Source organism: Gracilinanus agilis, chromosome 5, assembly GCF_016433145.1.
Source record: "Gracilinanus agilis isolate LMUSP501 chromosome 5, AgileGrace, whole genome shotgun sequence".
In the NCBI taxonomy this organism is placed as follows: domain Eukaryota; kingdom Metazoa; phylum Chordata; class Mammalia; order Didelphimorphia; family Didelphidae; genus Gracilinanus; species Gracilinanus agilis.
The window spans coordinates 89,742,921-89,764,834 of NC_058134.1; the positions used below are offsets into that span (position 1 = coordinate 89,742,921).

Consider the following 21,914-nt stretch of genomic DNA (forward strand, 5'->3'; position numbering starts at 1 on the left):
TCATCATGAATGCCTTGGAGTTGTCCTGGATCTTTGTAATGCTAATTGGTAAGTCGTTTACAGCTGATCATCCTATTTTATTGCTGTTACTACATACAACATTCCCCTGGTTCTTCTCACTTTACTTTTCCGCACTTTATGGAAGTCTTTCCTGGTTTATCAAAGTGATCTTTAAATCGGTTGGTCTGACTATGTCATTTTCCCGTTCAATAAATCTCAGCAGATCCCTATTGCTCACAAGACCAAGTAGAAAATTCTGTTTGGCCTTTAAAATTCTTCATAACTTGGGCCCTTCCTCTCATTCCATTCTTCTGATGTCTTACTATCTCCATGTTCTCTATGACCCAGTGCCTCTGGTTCCTCACCCAAGACCCTCTTGACTGTGTTAGCTTTCCCTGACTGTCCTGCTCTGTCCACTCTCCTCAGCCTTTTAGTTTATTTGGCTTCCTTTAAGACTTCTACTTTCTGCAAAAGAAGCTTTTCTGGGCTTCCTTACTGTTGGTGCCTTCCTAGTAAGATTATCTCCAATGTATCTTGTGTGTAAATAGTTGTTTGCATCCTCCCAGTCTCTAGGCCTGGCTCTCAATCCACTGGGCCGCCTAGCTTCCCCCTCAAGCCAACTTATTGAGAATTCTAGTAGGAGAGACCTCAAACCTCAGAATACAGGGCCCTGTGTTAAGCTGGAGATCCAGTGATACTGCTTCCCCCATGGCAGGGAGATAGGGCATGAAGCCACTGTTGGGAATTTCCTGGTCCTTGGGCCAGGAATGAGTTCATTTGGGACATAGCCATTGTGGATCAAAAGAGGAAGTTAAAGGAAGTGGACTATCTGTTAATTTTTTATTTTAATCATTTCCCCTAAATTAATGCTAATATTTATTCTTTCTATCTGATGAAGAAATCTGACTAAATGGGGGTGCCTTAAGGCAAAACTTAGGTCACCCCCTCTCCAAATTATGGCCCAAATGCTGAGGGAACATTTTAAAATCTTGAATGGATTAGCAATAACTGGAAATTTTGGAAGACTCAATTGAGCATTTATGCTCTGGTGATTTAGACGATAGACTTTGATACAGTGTTGGTGAAATACTGTGGTCCTATTCTATCTGCATGAAATCCCATGCTTTTGAGTTGCATACCGGGGTTCATTTTCACATAGACACATTTAAAATGTTTTGGGGGGGGGTTGTATATTTTATAAATATGCTGAAAAGGAATTTTGCTTCATTCTATGTGAAATTAAAAATCTATTTGTGGTATAGTGAATAGAGTTTTGGGTTTGATGCCAGGAAAACCTGGGTTCAAATTTTACCTTTGACATTAAATAGATGTGTGATTCTGAATCTCTAAATATCTCTGGCAGTCCTCTAAGATTTGTTTATTAAGTCATAGACAGTTGTGATTTGCGTCATTCTTGAGATCTTTGATAGGAGAGAGAGAGATATCTCTATACAAATGAACTCACACTTGATTTAATAAATTTAATTTAATAAATAAATAAAGTTAATAAATATTAATTAAATAATGATTTAATAAATTTAATTTAATAAATATTTAATAAATAGAAAGTTAATAACAATGAAATAGCTGGTCTATTGAATGGGACTTCAAGAATATCTTCAAGTATGGTGGAAAACAATTAAAGAGACAAAGAAGTGGATAAAAAAAAAACAACCTCTGAGTACTTACCACCTGACCAGTTACTTTATTAGTTGTTCAGCCTTTGACCAGGACACTGGAAAAATGTAGTCAGAATAATTTTCTTGTTAGCATAAGAGTAAATCTTAAGCAATAATCAAGTGTTGCCTAAACACTAGCTTTTAAATTAGCTCTGTATTAAATAGCCTTGGTTTAAAAATACACAACAATAAATCAGGAGAGCATCATTAATCAATGTCTTGCATTATGGAACTTTGCATTTCCTTTGTGTAATTTATACAATTAATCTATCTGTTGCCAAGGAAAGTAATTCTTCCTGTTTGGTAAGATTCAGCATGGAGATGAAAGTTGCCCTCACCTTGGGAACACTTACTGGTATTGGGTCTGATCCTGCTGTCCATTTGCCTTCCGATGGACTTCAGAAGCTGGCCCATTACTTTGTCATTTATAGTGCAATTTTCATTAGTGCTCAAGCGGTAAGCATTTAACAAGGTGAATTTACTTTGCTTTCTGTCCTCTCTCCATTTGACTGATAATAATTGCTGGATTATGCCACACTAAAGTTACTCCCTTGATTATAAATGCAGGGACATAACTTGATTTTCCTGATAACCTGGGTTTAACCCTGACCATTCAAGAATTGCATAATAGTATGCAACTAAAGGCCTAGAAGAAAACACACCTAGGTGGAAATGGGGTAAGGCCAGAGGCCACTGTCAAGATCTGAATTCTGGAAAATAAGCCAAGTCTGAAATCATAGGATTTGGAGCTAGAAGGGACTTCACAGATCATACAGTATAACTCTCTCCTTTTATAAAGGAGGAAACTGAGGCCTGGAGAAGGGATAAATGATGTTACCAAGATCCCAGTGCTTGTAGCCTACATTGCCAGGATTTGAACCTAAATGTCTTGATTATTTTTCTGATGTAAATGGTGCCATTTTTACTCAAGTAAATATTTCTACAACACTTTTGAATTCATATATCTATTTCAGCAGTTCATCTAAGGCACAATTCCATTATTATGTGTATCAAATTTCTTTATGCTAGTTTATCCCAGGGCCTAGCAGAGTGTTTGCTGACCAACACAAAGTAGGTACTTCATAAATGCTTGTGGAATTGAATTTAAATTACAGTCTTAGAAATGATCATATAAAGTCAGCCGTGTAAGAATTTTAATTATCTTAAAAAGAACCCACTGCAAAACAAACTTATTTTTCAAAAAATGGTGGCAATAAAAAAAGATAAAGGGTCTAAAATCATTAAGTTTAAAAAACCAAGACAGGAAAAGCAAGAGATTGTTAGTCTAAGTAAGCATTTACTTTGGTAGCCAGCTATTCTTTATCTCTGCTAGGGAAACAGCAAGAGGAATTAGGCTTACATTGCAGCAGAAGGGATTTAGGTCTGACTTAAGGAAGAATTCCTGATAGTGAGGTTTGTATTATAATATCCAATAAGGGTTTGGAATCTTCTGTCTCTTGGAATCAAAAGAGCACAGAGCCTCCTCCACATGGGATATATTTGGTGGCATCCTGAGGAATGCAAGGGGGTTGAATCGGTGTGTTTCCTTACAAGTCCTTTCCATTTATAAAATTCCTTGATTCTCCTAGGATTGTGAAACTTGCTTTGATTCAGGAGATTAAACTAGATCACCAGTTGGATGGGTCAGTTAGCCAACAGACATTTATTTGGTCCCATTCCTTTGCTACCATCGGAGAGGCAACGGGGCATCCTGAACAGAATGCTGGCCTTGCAGTCAGGAAGCCCTGGGGTGACTCAGGCAAATGACCACCTCTGATGTTCAGTTTTTTAAACTACAAAATAGAAATGGTAATATCCCTCATTGGATTGCCGTAAGCTTCAAATGAGATAGTTGTATATAAAGCATACGTGTGTATGCTTACACACACATATTTGTATAAATGTTGATTATTATTTATGTATAAATGTTGGTTATTACTTATTAGGCACTAGTTAAGTGGGAATCTGTTTTTGTGGAATTTACAATCAAGTTAATTATGATTAATTTTGGACTCCATGATCCCATGATTTCCTGCTACTTGCCTAGAATGCAAAGAACTTTCTTTTTTTTTTTTTTTTTTTTTAATAAAACAACAATACTTTCTCAGAAACTCTGGTATTTATAATTGATGAGTCTCTATGTTTGCTAACTAGCTTAGCCCACTAGAATTGGAACTTACTAGTTTTATTCCAAAGGAAAATGTTTACATATGCCAGGTGCTACCAAGTACCACTATTTCATAGTACTACCAGTATTATGTACTACTACTATTACTACTACTACTACTACTGCACAGCACACTGCCAGTGCATAGAAGCTATAGAATGCCACCAGAGAGCCTTCTCCACTTCCACTAATGAAGAGATGGAATGTGTCAAAGACACATCTGTTGTTAGGTATTGTCACGCCATTTATTGCAAAACCTTCTTGGGCCATAGGTTAATATATTAATGAGGACTGTGATTGTTCTCTTATATTAAGTAATGCCTGTGAATGATTGGATGAGAAATATTTCTCCCTTATTTTCTTCCATAGAGTTAAGATTGATGAGAATGGATTACTTTGCCAAGAGGACTCCAAAATATTACAATCTCTTATTTGTCTACAACTTGGATGAATGCATATCCATTTCTGTGCTCGTACACAGAACCTCTTAAAATGATTCTGGGCTAAAAAACACATTAAATCATCAATTTAATTACATTGAAACTGCACACTAGGCTTCTGCCACTAATCTAGTTTAATCTTGGCGTCTCAGTCTCATCCATTATTTTACTTATACATAGGCTGTTTTAGTCAATTGGATAGAATCTGGAATATTGAAGGCATATGCATATTTTCTGCAGAGCCCAAAGACCATGACCAAAGAGAAAGAATTATGATGATGCCTCAGTTAATGTACATTTCACCATTATGTATAAATGTAATTTTTTCATATTGAATGATCTGATTTCACTTCCTCGGCACATTTAGATCCTCTTACTTTAACTAAAATGTGTGAATGAGACCATAATTTTGGATTCTATTATAAATCTTAAATCTCTTTGTTTAGACTCTTCTATGCTGCATATGGGCCTGTGAGACAGATTATCTCTAAGAAAGGCAGAGATGCCCCTGAAATAATGGCACAAAGCTTTAAAAAATAAATGTGGAATTCCCAATGCTAGTCCAGGACACATTCATTGATGTCAACTCAGGGAGAGTGATTGATGGAGGTATATGGCAGTTGAGAGAGTATATAAAAAAAAACAACAAACAGAAATCAGATCATTCATTTGCTTTGAGTTTTTACATTTATTCCTCCTCCTCCTCTATTCACACTAAACAAAAAATAATTCCGGAGATAAAGGAGAACTACAATGGCATTTTGCCTTGGATAATACTGCTATAAATAAAATTCACAAATTTAGAATTATATAGATCCAGGACCCTGGGAATAACCAGAAGCCTGCTCTTCCCATTCATCCTTTTCTATATATAATATAGAAATTCTAATATAGAATTCATCCGATTCTATAAATATTTGCTGAGTATGCTCTGTGACTAAAGCTACAAAGAGCAAGCAGCACATTGTAGGAACAAAAACAGCAGATCTGGGTGTCATGCTGAGGTTTCTTTCAGCTTTAAAGTCTACGATCCTACGATTCTTAAGACCTGAGTTCTGATGTATGTCTGTGTATCCAAATGTGAGCAAGTCTTCTAGGCTTCCAGCTCCTTAGAGTAGTTTCTTCATTTGTAAAATGGGGATAAGTATTATTTGTATTATTTCTCCTATGAGGCCATTGTGGGAAAAACGTGGTATGATTTGGTAGCAAGAATGCTATACCTCAGTGTCAGGGGAGCTGGGTTTCAAATCTAACTCTGTCATTTCTTAGCTCTGGGACCTAAGCAAGTCTGGGTCCTCCTGAGCCTCAGTTCCCTTCTCTGTAAAGTGAGGACACATTACAGGATTGTTGCAGGGAAAGTCTGTTTTCAACCTTAAAGTGCTATATTGGTGTCCATTAGGAGTAGTAATAATACTTTAGAAATAAGAGCTATTACACAAAGATGAATCACACAATTCTTGCTCTCAAGAAGCTTACTGTCTAATTGGGAGAAGCAAGCAAAACAAGCCCAACTCTAATGCAGTCAACAATGTGATTAACATCATGAGAGAAGCACAAACAGTCTTCTTTGAGGCTCTCCACAAGTCTTCGCTACCCTCTCTACTTCCCAGCCCTTTTCACATTCTTCCCATTCATGCAGGACTAGCAGCTATTCCTTATCTTCAACTTTCCATCTCATGTTCCTGGGTCAAGCAGTCAGTCAACATTTATGCAGCACCTACTGTGTTCCGGGCACTGTGTTGAGCCTCCACAAAGAGAGGCACAGATAGTCCCTGCTTCCAAGGGGATCTTGGTCTTAAGAGGGAGGTGTTGAGGATGAGAGGAAGGCGCCCACCCAAGGGTATGATGAAGAAGCCCAGAAGAGGACAGTTGGGTGGGAAGGGCTCTGCATAGCAGTAGCCATCCACCCTCATGCCTACAACAGGCTCAGGTTCTTCCCTTCCTCCTTTTTGAATTCTTAACTTTGTTTAGAAGTTAGAAAGCCCAGCCCTTGGGATGCCTTCTCTGTGAACCCTTTCCTGATTCCTTCTCATTGTTAGTTATTTTTTCTTATTTAGATTCCATTATATTTATCTGGATAGGTTTCTATCCCTCTAACAAAATACTAGTTTCTTGAAGGTAGGCACTGTTTGGTATTTGTATTTGTATGCTTCTTTAGTGTTTCAAGTAGTGCTTTCCACATGGCATGCATTTAATAAATGCTTATTGAACTGAATTAAATTCATATCTGCCAGATCTTGGTCATTACCACTCCCAAAATGCTGATATTGGTGTATAACAAGGATCTCTCATTCCACTCCAGTCCTGCATGGAGGGGGTAGGGAAAGAAAATGAATCATGTAACCATGGAAGAATATTCTAAAAAATAAAAAAAATACTAGGGAAAAAGAAAGAACTTTTGGAAGAGTTTTAAAAAGACCTTGAAAACTAAATGAGAGAGATGGAGGAAAAAATAGGAAAAATTGTAATCAATGTGAGAAAATCAAGAAAATTATGAAAAAAAATCACCCAAATGGAAAACGAGATCAGAAAATTACAAAAGAAAATAATGTATTAAGAACTAGAACTGGACCAGGAGAAGCTAATTATTTCCTAAAACAAGAAGAAATAATAAAGCAAAATCAAAAGAATGAAATAAAAGAGGACAATATGAAACACCACAAAAACAACTGACTTGGAAAATAGACCAATAAGAGACAATATAAGAGGAGTTGGACTCCTGGAAAGTTATGATTAAAAAAAAAAAAAGAGTTTAGATACCATACTCCAAGAAATCATCAAGTAAAACTACCCAGAAATTTTAGAAACAGGATAAAATAGAAATTGAAAGAAGTTACCAATCACCATTTCAAAGACATCTAAAGATGAAAATGCATAGGGACATTGTGATAAATTCCATAGCTCTTGGGTTAAGGAGAAAATATAAGCAACAAGAAAAAAAAACAATTTAAATACTGTGGAGTCAGTTACTATAACACAAGATTTAGCAGCTACAACATCAAAAGACTGAAATACACGGAACACAGTATTTCACAGAGCAAAGAATTGGGCTTACGACTAAGAATAACATATCCAGCAGAGATGAGCATAATTATAAAAGAAAAAAAAGTGGATATTTAATGAACTAAAGGAGTTTCAACTATTCCTGGAGAAAAACATAGAACTCAGCAGAAAAGTTGATCTATAAGAAACACACAAAGGTAAAGAAAGATTAATCATAAGCAACCCAAAAGTTCGACAGGTTTGATTCTGGCATGGGAAAATGCCATCTATGGCCCTAAGTAATGGCATCATTGCTTGGGTATTTTGAAGGGGTGGGATATGTTTGGGGGATTTGAGGTCAAGGGAATATAATGAAATGAGCCAAAATGGTAGTGGAATTGTTATCTCATGTGGAGGAGGAATGAGTGGAGGAACTGACATAGAAAAGAGATGAGGTAGGGATGGGATTAGAGGGCTGGGAGTACTGGAATGGAACTCTAATCAGACTTGGAATAAAGAGAGAACAATATACACAGTTAGAATGGTAAAAATTTTCCTAAAATATAACAAAACAGGAGGGAAGAAGGATGGGATAAGGAAGGGATTGGAAAGAGAAAAAGAAAGAAGGAATTGGAAAAAAGAAAGTGGATAAGAAAAGGGAGAGAAGGGGATGATACTTAGAGGGGAGTACATATCAAAAGGTAGAGGGGGTAAAGTGAGAAGATAGGGAATCAAGAAGTAGGATGACACACTGTGGAGAAAATCCAGTGCTACAATGGAACAAAAATTCCACTGGGCATGACCAAGCTAAAAAGACTTGTTTTGCAAAGAGTATAGTCCTGGCAACAGATTATGTCTGCTGCCTAAGGACCAATCTAATTTAGCAAAACATGGTCCTGATAATATATGTTAACTGAGACTCAGACAGGCTAAAGTGATTGGATTAAAATGCTGATAGGAACATGGAGAAACAGGCCTAATATTACATTGCTAGAATAGCTGTGAATTAAGAACTGTACATTAAGAACTTTAAAGATGTTCATGGTCATTGACCTAAAGATCCCATTAGCTAGGGGGTAGAATCTAAGAGCATTATTGAAAGGGTAAAAAACTATATTTGCATGAAAATATTCAGGGAAGCTCTGTTTATTTTTGATAAAATAACTGGAAATAACACAAATGTAATGAATGGGAGAAATGGCTTAATAGGTTGTGATAGCTGAATGAAATATAATGTATTATGTTAATTAAATGACAAATATTGGTAATATAAATAAAATAAGATAAATATATGAAGAGATAAAAAGAGAAGAAAAGAGAATAAGAATAATACATACCATGATTATAATTTTTAAAATAACCACAAAATCAAGAGAAAAAAGTATCCAATAAAACAAATCCAAAGGGAACTCAAAAGCAAATGATGTTTATATTAGTATACATAGAGAATTTACATATTTTAAAGCAAATTGTAAACAATGTAGAGTTTGTGGCCTTGTATATAATCTTTTTTACGCATTTAAGAAAATTTGGTGTTTACTAAGTATATATATGAAAATCCTGTCTTCTCATTATGTGGCCAAAGTATTGAATCTTCAGCTTTTGCATTTGTCCTTCCAATGAGCAGTCTGAATTAATTTCTTTAAGTACTGACTGATTTGATCTCCTTGCTGTCCAAAGGACTTTCAAAAGTCTTCTACATCACAGTTCAAAAGCATTAGTTCTATGACACTCTTTCCTTATAGTCCAACTCTTGTAGCTATTGTTATGATTAAAAATGATGATGATCGAGATCAAAAGGGAGAATAGTATTTTAATAAAAGCCATGCTGATAGAGATAAACTGACCACACGCCTGTAAGAAAAACCTTTTCCAACCTCACCTCAACCATTTACCTTCCTCTCTCCTCCAGCTCCGGTAACTAAAGAGGAAGTTCCAAGTCACTACCCACTACTTAAAACAGTCCCTCACCTTTAATACGTCATCCAAAACAGGAAACCCATGAAACCCATTGGACCATGGGAAATATAGTTTTAAGGACCCCCACAGGTCCACAGAAGTTTGTCAAACACTATATTGAGGTTCAATCCTTCCAAATAGAACCCCAGGTGATTTTAATTAACACACTATATGTTAACTAGAAAAACCATAGTTTTGGCTATATAGACCTTTGTCAGCAAGATGTCTCTGTATTTTTATATGCTTCCAGATTTGCTATAGCTTTCCTCCCAAAAATTTTTTTTTAAATTCTTTTAATTTCATGGCTGCAGTCACCATCTGCAATGATCTTTGAGTCTGGGAATATAATACCTGACACTGTTTTCATTTCTACTTTCTCTATTTGCCAGGAAGTGGTAAGACTGGTTGCTATGATCTATTTTTTTTTTAATTTTTTTTTTATTGTCATGAAAAACACACTTCCATATTGGTCACTGTTGTAAGAGCAAAGTCATACAAAACCAAAACCCCAAAATAAAATACACTGATGTGAAAGACGACTCCAACAGTTCTTTCTCTGGAGGTGAACAGCTTTCCCTTTCATAAGTCTTTCAGGATTGTCCCAGTTCATGCATTGCTGAGAGTAGCCAAGTTTTCACAGATAATCATCATCCAATATTTCTGTTATTGTGTACAATGTTCTCCTAGTTCTGCTTATTTCACTCTGTATCAGTTCCTGCAGATCATTCCAGTTTATTCTGAAATCATCTTACTCATCATTTCTTATAGCAAAATAGTATTCCATCACAAACATCTACCACAATTTATTTATCCATTCCCCAATTGTTGGATATCCCCTCATATGATCTAATTTTTTAATATTGAGCTTCCTGGGGGGCAGTTGGGTAGCTCAGTGGATTGAGAATCAGGCCTAGAGATGGGAGGTTCTAGGTTCAAATCTGACCTCAGACATTTCCTAGCTGTGTGACCCTGGGCAAGTCACTTACCCCCATTGCCCACCCTTACCAATCTTCTGCCTTGGAGCCAATACAAAGTATTGACTGGAAGACAGAAAGTAAGGGTTTAAATTAAAAATATATATATATATATATATATAAAGCTTCAGGCCAGCTTTTATACCCTTCTCTTTCATCCTCATCAAAAGGTTTCTTAATTCTTCCTCACTTTCTGCCATCAGAATGTTATCACCTATATATTTGAGATTGCTAATTTTTCTCCTGGCAACCTTAATTCTAGCTTGATTCATCCACCCTGGAATTTCATGTGTTATATTCTGCATGTAAATTAAATAAACAAGGTGACAATATGCCAGCTTGTTGTGCTCCTTTCTCAACCTTAAGCCAATCGATTTTTCCATGTTCAATTCTAATTGTTGCTTCTTGACCCACATACTGGATCCTCAGGAGGTAAGTAAGATGATTTGGTAATCCTGTCAATTTGAAGACTTGCCATCTTTTATTGTGACTTGAACAGCCAAAGTAGTTTCAGTAGCTTTAGTGTAGTCGATGTATGTTTTTTCTGGAATTCCCTTGTTTTCTTCATAATCCAGTGAATGTTGGCAATTTGGTCTCTAGTTCCTCTGCTTCTTTGAAAACCAGCCTGTACTCCTGCTCATTCTCAGTTCACATATTGCTGAAGTCTAGCTTACAGAATTTTAAGCATAACCTTGCTGGTGTGTAAAATGAGTGCAGTTATTCAGTAATTTGAAATTCTTCGGCATTCCTTTTCTTTTGGATTAGTTACCACTGTTGAGTGGTGAGTATTTTTTTTTTTTTGGTTGTTGGTAAGATAAAATGTAACATCAGCTTACAGAGAAATTTCAAACTAAAAAGTTCTAATCCCAGCTGTAACATTAATTAGTTATGGGCACTTGGGCAAATTACTTATCTTCTCTGGGACTCAGTTTCCTCACTTGTAAAATGAAGGGATTGGATCAGTGATTTCTAAAGTCGTTTCCAGCACTAGAGTTCTGTAATTCTATAGCATACTAAAGAAAGCCTAGCAATTAATAGAATTATATAGTGAGTGAGTTCTGGCCTCATTTTCCCACTACAAGGTTGCTTACATCTTACCCTTAGACTCCTTGGGGTGACCCTGAGGATTTGAGAGTATCTCTTCTCTAATGCTATCAGCGTGAGCTTCCATTCCAGTGAATTTCTCCACACTATTAGCTACCAGTGACAGCATCTCAGTTCCATTTAATCAATTAACATCCATTGGTTAAATTTTCACAAATGAATATTTACTTTAAAGATAAAACAAGAGCTGTAGTACAAAGATTTCTTCTGACACTCTAGGGGCACACTGTCCCTTTTACTACTTAGATTTCTGAGCAGTAGGTCAGTGACCAGGCCCCCCACTACAGTTAAAATGGAAACTATAGTTAACCCCCCAACAATGAGTCCTAGATATGGCCCACCAGAAGGCATGGCATGGCCATGCTTCGATACAACTCTATACTAATATGGCAGCAGCTGTCCTAGTAATGAATGAAGAGGGATGACCTGGAGTGGAACTGCCACAGGGTGGTATTAGAATTGCCATAAGAATGTAGAAAAATTTACTTTCCAAAAATGTAGTTAGTCTATGAAAGGGAACCTACTAGCATGTGGTCATCAAGAAATAAAGTGACTTCCTTTAATCAAAGATGGTAGGGAAACCATAAGGAAAAGATTTTTCTGTAAATCATAGCAGTTTCTGCATAGACTTAGACTGCATGACTACATCTGTAAATTTATATGTTCCCTGTGGAAAAGATGCTTAAAAGGGGCAGCTAGATGGCTCAGTGGATTGAGAGGTAGGCCTGAGTGAGAAGGACCTGGGTTCAGATCTGACCTCAGACACTTCCTAGCTGTGTGATCCTGGATAAGTCACTTAACCTTGTTCGCCTAGCCCTTGCCCTTCTGCTTTAGAGTTGTTCTAGGATGGAAAAAAAGGGTTTGGGTTTTGGTTTTTTTTAAAGAAAGAAAAAGAAAAAAAGAAAAGCTTTGGAGACTGATCCCTCCAAAAAAATGTAAAGAAAGAATAGGGCAACAATTAAACATTTAAAAATATATTGTTACTATCACATTACATTTAATATGCACTTAAAAACCCATTTATAATAGAAGTTCATTTTCACATATAGTCTTCTTTTCTGTTCTCATGTTTATTGAAACCTTCATTATTGCTGACTTATGTTCATAACAAAAAAGAAAACTTAAATTAAAAAACATGACTGTGGTCATGTATTTTAAGCCCTTTTTGCTATGTACAAATGGGTAAAGAAAAGAGTGTAATTAACTTAACATATGATAAATGTGTTGAATTGAATCAGGAAGATGGCTTTAATTTTTTGTGTTGGAGTAAGAGGATGTTTCACAGAGTCATAGCTGTTTCCTGATACTGTCTTCTCTGGCCAATACTAGAATTACAAACTCTTATTAGTAAGACATTACATTGGCTCCTTGATTGGTAATATCTGTGGTCCGTCAGCATCCAGGTTTTTTGTATCATTTATTATAAAAGCACGAAGAAGCCATGTGCCAGTTGAGTTAGCCCAAGACAAAATATGATGAGCGAAACCAGAAGTGTCAAATACACTGTGCACAGCCTGAGTCATACTCAAATGTATTTGGGAAGTATTTAACAAAATACAGAAGAATACAGATGATATTAAATTTTAAAACTAAGTCAGTTTGTGGCCCACAGGGATCCTTGTGTTTGGTTTAATTGCCCCCATTTCTATTTGAGTTTGACACCACTTTACTAAACTTTCCAGCTTCCCTGTAATTCTTCCACTTGGCCAAGTGCCTTCAGGCTCACTACTTCTGTGTTCCAAAAAACGAATTATAGGGGTACACACTGGACTATACTGATTTTTTATTCAGAACATTTAAAATAACATTATTTGTTTTATTTTTGTTCTCTGTAGGACTAAGAGGAAACGTGGTATTGTGAGAAGAGCCCTGGATGGAGGCCTGATCAGTTTCTTGCCAAGATGACCAGGATGTTAGCCCTGCAGAGCAGCCTTCTGCCTTGCGCCAAGAGGAAGAAGCAGTGGATTTTCTGAACAATTATCCCTTAAGTGCCAGTGAGGATGAGGAAGACAGTGATGGAGAGAGGAAACATCTACAACTCTTAGAGGCGATCAGTGACCTGGATGGAAAGAACAGGCAGAAGTAGGTTGAGCAAGCATCTATAAGCATCAGAGTTCAGTATAAAGGGATGGAGGAAAATCTGACCCTTTCAGAAGTGCCTGAACATATCAAGCCTTCTTCCTCACTGGCCAAAGTGAGAAGACAACTTTAAAAAAGGCAAAAATAAGAAGAATGTGGAGTGATCCCTTGGCAAAGAGGATACTGAGCAGATCTGTAGGGAATGTGCATATAAAAAAAACTCCCAAGCCGTGGCTAGGTGGGATCCTGGAGTTCTAAAGAACAGGAGAGCAGTTTTTCCCCTAGAGGAGAAACAAGTATGGACTGCCCCTGTTGAGGAGGAACTTCTGGGTGACTGGTAGGCAAGAACTTCCCTGGAACAGGGAATTTTTAACCTCCTCCCTAAGAACCAACAGTCACTGGGGAGACTCTTTACTGACCCCAGTGGGAAAAAGTCTCCCTCAAGATTCAGAAAACCTAAGTTTTGAAGTCTCACTATGAGGCCCAGGTTCAAAGAGAAAAGAAAAGCAAAAGCAAAAAGTTCCATCAAATGCTAAGGAAAAAGAAGGCCAAAGAAACCTTCCGGCAGTTCAAAGAGAATCAACCCTCCTGTCACATTTGAAAAGCTAGAAAAGAGAAAAGTGGCCAGAATGGCAGAGCTGATGAGCCTGTCCCTCAAACAAGGGGATGGAGGCCAAGGTGGGAGCCACCATAACCATGCATGACTGAACAACCCAAATAGAAATTTAGGAATAGCTGGCCAAGAACAAAGTACTGACCCAAAAACCCCAAATGCCATCTGCAGGGACCAAAAGAAAGATGTAGAAGAAGAGTACCAACTCACCCCTGTGTCCTGAATAAAATGAATGTGGATACAGAGTCCAAACCCCCGAATGCAGAGAAATCATGGCACTCATGCCAACGTGTTCAAGATGCCCAAAGGCCCTCACCAACCTTCTGAGGCTGTTGCCATCCCCTGAGAATAAGGAACAAGAAAAGGTCATAGCAGAGGAGGAGTCTTGCTACAAGAATTTGAAAAAGAGAGGGCTCTTAGGAAGAGATTGGGCACTTATCCAGAGTCAGAGAAGCAGGGACAGAAGACCAAAGAACCTAGAAGACAAGAGGATGAGGAGGAGTTAGCTGTAATAACGGCTCTCTCATTTTATTAAGATCATGATAGAGAATCCTTATTCACAGAGATAAATTGTTATAAATGGAATTAAAGTTTATAAGTACACTTTAAGAATGAAATATGCTTTGCTACAGGTACACCAAAAGCTTTGTAACTTCATTTATTGGAAATCAATTTGGAATTAGTTTAGTTAGTGATTGATTAGGATAATTTTTTCACCAGGCTATTGCTGATTTTTTCCTAGCTCAATTTGAAAAAGGTTTTATATCTAAACCTTATTTGATTTTGGCCAATAAGAATTATCTTTTCTGTTATTTGTCACATTTTCCAGATGCAATAGAAAACTCCCTCCTTTTCCCACCTTTCCACCCCACCCCTTACCAATTCTCTAATTCATTCTTTTGGCTAACATTTCTACTTTTCTAATATTTTGATTTGATAATATAGTTATTTACCACATATTTCCCATTCCCCTTTAACAAGCTTCTCACACTACTTGGGAGTACCAACTCCAGGTTGGAAATTCCTTACAAGAGTCTGAAGATATGTATTAAGTCTGAAGATAATGGCTTTCATTTCTTACTAACTGATTGATTTAGGGTAAGTCATCTCTTTCCTTAGAGAATAGGTTTATGCATCTGCAAAATGGGGTCATAATGCTTCCAGGACAGTGTCTTTAACCTTTTTGGGGAGTCATAGACTGCTTTGGCAGCCTGGCAAAGCTTAGGGACCCTTCTTAAAATAATGGTTTTGCATAATCGAAGGAAATGCTAAATTTCATTCAGAATCTAGTTAAAATAAAGATGTAATTTTTTTTTCCCCATTCAAGGTCATAGATCCCCTAATGCATGATTCTCCTGTTCTATGAGATGAAGAGTCATTTCTGAAATTCAGTAAGGAACATTTGAGTCGAGTGAAGGTGCCCCAATGGAAATACGTGTATTTTCTTTTTTTTTTTTATAACTTACTTATTCCTTTTATCATTTTCAAATAAATGTAAGGAAAAAAAATTTAAACAACTGCTTTCTTACCTTTTGTAATCCAAATTTCTCTCTCCTCTTCCCACTGCCCAAGTGCAAACAATCTAATATAGGTTATTTTAGTGTCATCATGCAATACAAATTTCCCTATTCATAATGTTGTGAAAGAAGATATATATCACACCAGTAAGGAAAAACTCACAAATGAAATAAGGGATGAAACGGAATGGATCAATCTGCATTTATACTCTGACAATTCCTTCTATGGCTATGGGAATCACTTTTCATCCTGAACCCCTTGGGGTTGTCTTGGGTCCTTGCATTGTTGATAATAGTTCAAAGTCCTTCACTGTGGATCATCTTATATTTCCATTACTGTAGATCAGTGGTTCCCAAACTTTTTTGGCCTAACATCTCCTTTCCAGAAAAAAAATATTACTTAGCCCCCTGGAAATTAATTTTTTTAAATTTTAATAGCAATTAATAGGAAAGATAAATGCACCTGTGGCCATCATCACTCCCCTGGATCACTGCAGCACCCACCAGGGGGTGGTGGCACCCACTTTGGGAATCACTGCTGTAGACAATCCTGCTGTTCCAGTGTATAATAATCTCCTGGTTCTGCTCACTTCACTTTGTATCAGTTCAAAGAAGTCTTCCAAGTTTTCCTGAAGTCATCTGGGTCATCATTTTTATGGCTCAGTAGGATTCCATTACAGCCATATACAACTTGTTCCTCAGCTGATGGATGAAGTTTCCAATTTTTTGTTGCCACAGAGAGAGCTGCTAGAAATATTTTGGTACTGTTAACTTGGAAATAACACAGAACTACCAACGTAGTCAGAAAAAAACAAATCTTTAATCAGGAAAGGGATAAGTCTAATATTTGGCCCTTTACTCAGAGCCTGGCGTCAAAATTTTACACCCTGGGACTCTGGGGACAATATCTCTGGGAGTGACACCTCACTAAGTGACAGCTCTGACAGGCAAAAAGAATTTGGGGAACTTATACATTCTGGGGAACCCAGGGACAGGGAAATATGATTCATTGACATTACCATGGCTACAAGGAAATGGGAGTGTCCAAACTACACCAGCAGGCTGAGGAAAGAAACCATAGCCAGAGGCTAAGGTGTCAGGGAATGGGCTATTTACCTGGGATACTAAAAGGATGGTCCCAGCCTAGGTGTGAGTTATCTTAGGAAAGGATCTCTGATACAATGGGAGAAGCTACTGGTCTGAAACTGCTAGTCTGAGATTCCCTTCATGGTGGATTCTCATGGGAACAGGGAAGAACTTGGGATCTCCAGCTTACAAGCTAACCCTAAAACTTGGGGTTCTCTTAGTACATATAAGCCCATTTCCCTTCTCTTTAGGACAAAGACCTAGTAAGTGATATTACTGGGTCCTTTTCAGCACTATAATTCTTCCACTGCTTGGAAGGGGGCCATGCATGATCAGATCTTGCAGTTCTCTTAATTCCAAACCCTCTTTGCTGATAAGCACCAGGCAGAATTGTCCTCACCTCATCTTGGAGACAGAAGGAGCCCCTCTTTTGCAAAGAGCTGTGTAGGCAGCTAGCAGCAGGAAGCTCATTCTTCCTTTGGCCCACCATAAGCTTAGCCAAAGAAGTGGAAAATTTTATCCTCCCAGAATTTAGGTAGTAAATCAAGCTGACCCAACAATTAAGGATGAACAAAATTCTGGAAGCTTCTTGGAAGTGTCCTTCAACAGCACTGAATTCTCAAAATTAGAATGTGTACAAAAGACAAGCCTAGGCAGTTTTTGTAATGAGTCAGAAGATGAAGATCTGAATATTTCAGATGCCGGCCATCAGGCTTTATAAGTCACTGGGTAGAATAGTTGACAGGTTTTCCCAAAGTTCACATATTCTCTTAATGTGTCTGGGAGGCATTAAATACGTTTGAATTTAACTTTAGCTGAACATCCATAATTTCAGAATAAATTTTGCTCTTGTTAATTGTGAAAATTAATGATTTATTTCCTTTAGGATTTCTAATGCTTCTGGAAAAAAGTCTCAGAAAATATATAGCCCATGGCTTCTTATCAATGCTTTAATTGAACATAGTGATTATGTAAACTCCAATAGAGAAAAATAATTCCTAATTTCATTCTGGATCTCTGTGAAGTTGGAACATTTAATTGTGTGTTGGCCTACGTGAAAATCATTTAACTAATGAACTGAATTCTATCCTCCAGTAACTAATGTGAGCTGAACTTCTGGGATGTCACTAGAGGCAAAGGTGAATTGACCATGGAATTGTCAACGTGGAATCTAGAAGCCCCCAAACTTGTAGCCTAGTAAGATTTGATAACCCCCCAGTTTAGTTAGCTTAAAGGTGAAAAACCCAAGTTTGACTACGTCAAGGAGAGTCTCTCCCGGAGCAGAAAGTTCAACCTCAGAGTCTCAGACTAACTATAGACCTTAAAGTAGTTTAGGTGGGGAGGGCTAATCCCATCAGGTGTTAAGTATCTCTCTCTTTTTTTTTTTTTTTTTTTAAATTTTAAACCCTTAACTTCTGTGTATTGACTTATAGGTGGAAGACTGGTAAGGGTAGGCAATGGGGGGTCAAGTGACTTGCCCAGGGTCACACAGCTGGGAAGTGTCTGAGGCCGGATTTGAACCTAGGACCTCCTGTCTCTAGGCCAGACTCTCAATCCACTGAGCTACCCAGCTGCCCCTTAAGTATCTCTTTTGTCCCAGTGGTTTCTCCCCTTAGGCCAAAGTCCTTTACCTAGATAGCCCAGATCTTGGCTGGATCCTTCCCTTTTGTGTCCATTGTAAAGCATCAACCCCTCAGTTATTCCTGTCTGGGATTCCACATTGTCCTTTGTTACCATTGTAAAGCCAATCAACTATCTCTCTCTCATCCTCTGTCCCCACGGTTCCTTAGAAAGGTATTTAAGCTTCCCACTTTAATGTCTCTTTGGAGTTCTGTGTTTTTCCCAGTTAACAGAATCATAAAATATCAAGATTTGGAAGTGATCTCAGAGGCCATTTGATCCAAGTCACACTTGAACAAGAATGCTCTCTATGATATTCCCAACAAATTATTATTTAATATGGATTTAAACATGGGTTTAACGCAGAATGCGATTGGGTTGTTTGCCAGTCTTCATGGTGGGGAATTAGGAACACTAATCACTGTCAGAGGTATGTAATCACGGGATGAGAGGTGAGAGAGAGAGAATCTTAGAGGCCACAGAGGCCAATCCCTCCATTTTAAAGATGAAGAAATGGAGGCTGGGAGCAGAGAAGAGACTTACCCAGGGTAATAAAGCTAGTCACTGGTTCATCTTCTTCTGCCGTCTATTGAGATGATCAGGAAAAGAATAGGTTACATCCTGATCCAGATGGAGCCCAAAGGCAGGGGGCAAGATAATTTCCAGATATCTTTCAGTTCTGTGATTCTAGAACTAGGTAGCAAGCAAGTCCAGAAATGCCCTAAAAGGGATACATAAATCCTCTTCCCTTTTGGGTCCCCTTGATAGGTGTGAATGTTGTTTGTCCCTGACACTGCCCAACTGAGGATGTCTTTGTGTTGGATGGGCTGGTCCTTGGGACTAGACAAGCAAAGAGAAGCCAGATGCTGTGGTAACCCAGAAAAAGGGGAAACAAAAAATCTTGAGTCTTTTGGACCTTAGTGACCTTAGTACAGTATATCTCTGCTCTAGACTGATGCCTCCTCCTCAGAGGTGGAACAGTGGATAAAGTGCTCAACCTGGAGTCAGGAAAACCTGAGTTCAAATTTGACCTTATAGACTCTTACTGTGTGACCCAGGGCAGTCACCTAATCAAAAAGTGGAGATAATCCCAGGGTTGATCAAATGAGATAATATCTGGTACACCATAGGCACTATAGAATTGCTTCTTCCCTTCCCTCCTTACCCCATTCTCTTGTAGAGTAGAGGTACTAGGCAGGAGTATTTTCTCTGAATCATCCTCTCCCCCACTCCTCCCACCCCCAATATTTTCCTTGCTGGAAAGTAAGGACAAGTTTTAAGGGAAAAAAAATTTTTTTTAATTAACATCAAACCTATATCTATCTCTGCAATTTCTACTTATTGCTTCTGGTATTGTCCCCTGGATAAGAAATTCCAGCCCCCTTTTCTTCCCCATCCTTTAGAGTCTCAGACCCTTCTTTTTACAAGTGAGGAAGTTTTAGCCTCAAGTTATTAAGTTATTAATTACACTCAGAAGTGTAAGAGGTAATGCCAGGATTCAAACCTGGGTCTCTGACTCTAGCTCCAGCCCCCTTTTCCCTGTGCCCAGGGAGAATCTCTCTGAAGCTTGAGGACAATGAGTCTGTCTCTACTAGACCACCTTGTCCTACTGTGGCATGATCTTGAGGTCCCTCTCCATTCTCTTCACCCTCCTCTAGACACTCCAGCTTATCAGAGAAAATATTAAGGGAGACAAAATTTAGTCCTTTGAGCCCTTTCCAATTGCCCATTTCATTGGTGAGGTTACCAAAGCCATTTCACTGGTTCTCTGTCCTTTGAGGGTAGAGAGAAAAACTCCATTTACTTAACAGGCATAATTATTTCCATTCTCTTTGTTTTAGCAGTCCAGCCTTTTCACAGTATCTGTAAAAACTGCTGCATACTTTCTGTGCTCACTTTCTCTATCAGGCATTCATCCCACCATTTCCAGAGTGCAGAGAAGCTTTCTTCCTATCTCCATGGACAATGCTCCCAAATCAGTCTTGGAACAATTTCATCTACAGGAAATCAGAGACCAGGATTTGGTTATCCATTTGGTTTTCCAGTGCTCTTATTCATGAACATTCTTTCCTCATTTAAAGAAAAGCAATTTAACCACAAGGCCATAGCAAAACATCCACTATGGCCATGCCAAATGTTCTGGGTCAGGGCTGACCTAGACCAGACCAATGATTCAAGCTCTAAATTTAATGAGGGTACTCCCGAGCAGAAGTAAACCTACTTGACCAAGAAGGAATTAAAAGAACCTGACTAATAAGTTAAAAGGATATAAAAGACTATTAACATCAGCCTCCACATTCCAAATCAGGACTTCTGGAAGTTAACCTGCAGGCAGTTGGAGTTTAGGAATAACCTCAAGACACAACTCTATACCCTTTACCTCTATCCTCTTATATTTCAGTGGTCAATATCCTCTATGCCCCCTAAAAAGAATAAGGGAGAGTTATCATCAGGGAGTAAAAAGGATATGATAAAGAAGAGGCTTTGAAGTACCGATAGGTGGTTCTAAGGGAGGTTCTGGGTTCAAAATTGACCTCAGACACTTCCTAGCTGTGTGTCCCTGGGCAAGTCACTTAACCCCCATTGTCTAGCCCTTCCCACTCTTCTGCCTTGGACTGATACTTAATATTGATTTTAAGACAGAAGATAGAAGTTTAAAAGAAAAACAAAGAGGTTTTGGGCCTCCCACCCCACACATGACCCTGCCTTCAGCATAGTCCCTAATTGGCATTAGCCCCTAATACTCACTCACTGCTCACACAAATCCAACACAGCTCCTATAACATGGCTTTAATAAGACAATGATATTTGTTGAAGCCTATAATAAAATGAATTCTGTTTCAAATTATTTATCACTGTGTATAAGGAATTATTCTAAGCATCATAGGAATATAAAAATATAAGGACAACAGCAAAAAAACCCAAAACCCATTAAGTACCTGTTATATGCATGGTACTATGTTAGGCACCCGGGCATACAAAAACGAAATAAGAAGTTTCTGATCCTAAGGAGCTTACCATTTAATATGAGAGACAAGATAGGGGAAAGAGAAAGGAATGAAGAATTTATTGAGTCTACTAATGTGCCAGGCACTGTGCAAATATTTACTTATTAGAAATACACAGATAACTCATACAGATAAAATATGATTTTTACATCAGCAACTACCCACCAATTACCTGTCTACTTGTCACATCTATAAAATCCATATGAGAATCATCTTGAGGGAATCTGTGATAAAGATATATAAAAAGGGAAAAGGTAGGTTTTCAGGGATGACTTTCCATAGCAAACCACATATTCTTAGTCACATAAATGACTCAAAAGTAACATAGACTACAAAATATTCCTCTGTTGGTTTGTTGATTACCAAAAAGGTTAGGATATGGTAGACCAATGTAATTTTAAAGGCCCTCTACCCAATTTTTTCTAATGAGGAATGATGCCCTTCCAAGGTCCTGAGTCCTGAGACAAAGTGATACTACATTGCATTTACTAGACCTATGATTTTATTGGTATGGGGAACTCCTGGTAAGACACTTCCTCTATTAATGCTGATCTACCATTGCTTGGCACACTATTATAAGAAAGAGTTTGCCTTCTTGGGTTGGGATCTCTCATTTGTATATAGATTCCTTCCTCCCATCCTCTGTTCCTCCCTCCTTCCTTCCTTCCTTCCTTCCTTCCTTCCTT

The 21,914-nt window shown here is 37.9% G+C and overlaps 1 pseudogene; it reads left to right on the top strand.

Annotated features, from left to right (window-relative positions):
• Positions 1-1,994: 1,994 nt before the first annotated feature.
• LOC123249853 lies at positions 1,995-14,088 on the top strand (annotated as a pseudogene).
• The last annotated feature ends 7,826 nt before the right edge of the window (positions 14,089-21,914 follow it).